At 79.8% G+C, this 2500-nt stretch overlaps 1 non-coding gene across 1 annotated transcript; it reads left to right on the top strand.

Annotated features, from left to right (window-relative positions):
• Positions 1–2122: 2122 nt before the first annotated feature.
• On the top strand, positions 2123–2275 carry LOC143692942 (5.8S ribosomal RNA). The gene has a single exon (XR_013180479.1). It is a non-coding gene; the product is annotated as a 5.8S ribosomal RNA (ribosomal RNA).
• The last annotated feature ends 225 nt before the right edge of the window (positions 2276–2500 follow it).

Genomic DNA, 2500 nt, shown 5'->3' with positions numbered 1-2500 from the left:
CCGAGGGCCGAGGCCCCGGGCGTTCCGGGCCGCGCTGGGTGGCGCGCGCGCGCGCCCGAGGTTGTGCTCGGTGGTCGGGCCCGCGTGTCCCCCGCGCCGGCGGGGCGGCCCGAGCCGCGGCGGTCCTCTCGGGCGCGCAGCGCCGGGCTACTGAGGGAAACCCCGGGCCCCGAGAAGGACGTGGCGGTGGTGGCGGCAGATGTCGGGCGCGCCCCCGCCGGTGGACGCTCCCCCGAGGGCGGCAGCGGGGGAGGCACCCCGGCGGGGCCATGCAGGTCGTTTCCCTCGCCCCAGGGCCAGGTACCTAGCGCTCGGCGCCTCGGCGGTCCCCCCAGGTTTTCTTGCCCTCGGCGTCGTCAAACGCTGCGGGTTGTGGGCCGAAAGGGGGCCGGCGGGGCCGGGCGGCGGTTTAAAGACTCGGGCGGCTCGGCGCGGCCCGCCGTGGCGGCGGCGGCGGCGGTGGCGGCGGCGGGCGTGTGCCGCGGGCGGTGGCCGTGCGGGGCGCCACTGAGGGGTGGGGAGCAGCTACTCCCGCCGATCCCCTGCGGTGGTTGTCCCGTGGCCACCGGCCGCGCTCCTCCGTCGCGGCCGTCGTCGTCGTCGTCGTCCCCGCCGCGCGCCGCGGGCGGGGTCAACCGCGCCGCGCCGGGGAGGGGCGCCCTGCCCCCCCCTCTCCGTGGCCCGGCCTCGGCGGAGAGGCCGCGGCGCGCGGTCGGCCGCGGGGGCCGACCCGCCCGCCTCGTGGTAACGGGCGACGCCCGGCAGAGAGCGCGCGCTCTCTGCCCCTTCCTCGGCCGCGGGGCGACGGCCGCCGGGGCCCGCCCGCGCTCTCTCTCCTGGGCCCGCCGCCGCGGTCTCTGGCGCGCGCGGCGGCGCCGCGTCCGGCGCGTCCGGCGCCTCTCTTCCCCTCGACGGCCTTTCCTTCCTCGAAGGCGCGGCGCGGCGGCGCCGTCGTCCGCCGGCCGTCCCCTGGCTCGACCGCCCCGCCCGCCGGTGGGGGGGGGCGAGCGCTCGGCGGGCCCTCCGGCGGCGGAGGCCCGCGAGCGCGGGCGACCCCGTGGCGAGCGGCGGCGGCGCCGCTCGACGGGTGTCCCTCCCTGCGGGGACGGTCGGCCGGACGGCGCCCGCCGTCGGCCGGCGGCGGTCCCGTCCCGGGCTCCGCTCGTCGCCTCGCCTCCGTCGCCCTTGCCCGCGCGGCCGCGTGTGGGCCGCGCAGGAAGGCGTGCGGGGGCGGCCGCGGGGGCGCTCCTCCCCGCCCGGTCTCCGCGTGCGAACGAGGAGAGCGGGCGCTGCCCCCCGGCTCAGCCGCCGCGGCGCCTTCCCGCCGGGCGCGTGCCCGAGGCGAGGGGCCCCGGCGGTGCGAGGCGGCGGCGGCGGTCCCGGGCGTGTGCCGCCCCGGCGGCGGCCGGGTCTGCCGTCCGGCAGGCCTCGGGCGCAGGCGACGCCGGCTCGGCTCTCGGTGGCGCCCGCCTCCGGGGCCGGCGGCGGAGCGCGTCCGCCGGTCGCTCGCCCGCCCGCCCGGCGGGGGAGCGGTCCCGCGGGAGGCGTGCCGGCGGGCTGTGCCGGTCGCCGTCGCGTGCCCGTCTCGAGCCCAGGGGAAAGGCCCGTGCCCGTGGTGGGGGGAAGAGAGAGACAACGCCGGCCGCGCGGCGGCGCGGCGGCGCTCCGCGCCAGGCCCGCGGCGTCGGGGCCGAGGGGAGAGCCGGCGCGGCGCGGGGGCCGACGGCCGCGCGCCCCCGGCCGCGTGCCGTGTGCGTTGTGCGCGTCGTCCCGTGAAAGCGAGAAGCGGGCGGGCCGCCCTGTGCCCCCCGCGTGTCCGGCGCGCGCCGCCCGGCCCTCCGCGCGGAGGCCGGGCCGAGCCCGGGCGCCTGGGCCGCCTCCGAAGGACGGCGTGGGTGAGGTCGGCGTCTCCCCTCGCGGGGGGAGGCGGTCGGGGGCGCGGGCTCCCCCGCCTCTTGGCCGGCCTTCGGAGAGTGGGTTTGTTTTTTTCCTTTTTTTTCCTCCCGTTTTCCGTGTGCTCGTACGGTCTCGGAAGCCAGGCGCGCGCCCGCGCGTCCTCGGCGGCATTGTCCTAAACCAAAAAAGGGGCCGCTCTGGCGTGAGCGGTGCCCGAAAGGCAGACAACTCTTAGCGGTGGATCACTCGGCTCGTGCGTCGATGAAGAACGCAGCTAGCTGCGAGAATTAATGTGAATTGCAGGACACATTGATCATCGACACTTCGAACGCACTTGCGGCCCCGGGTTCCTCCCGGGGCTACGCCTGTCTGAGCGTCGCTTGACGATCAATCGCCGTCCGGGGGCCACCCCGGCGGCGCGGCTGGGGTCGCCTCGCAGGCCCGTCGCCCGCGGCGGGCGGCTGCGGCGGCGGCGGCGGCGGCGTGCCGCCGGTGGCCGGAGGGGAAGGCGGTCAGGGGTGTTGGGCGAGGGAAGCGCTTCCCTCGGCGGGCCTCGATCCCTTCCCTGCGGGCCCGGCGGGCGTCGCCGCGGTCGTCGTCGTCG

The sequence above is a fragment of the Agelaius phoeniceus genome, unplaced genomic scaffold (assembly GCF_051311805.1).
Source record: "Agelaius phoeniceus isolate bAgePho1 unplaced genomic scaffold, bAgePho1.hap1 Scaffold_109, whole genome shotgun sequence".
In the NCBI taxonomy this organism is placed as follows: domain Eukaryota; kingdom Metazoa; phylum Chordata; class Aves; order Passeriformes; family Icteridae; genus Agelaius; species Agelaius phoeniceus.
Note: the sequence above shows the minus strand (reverse complement) of the source record. Positions and strands in the feature narration are given on the sequence as shown.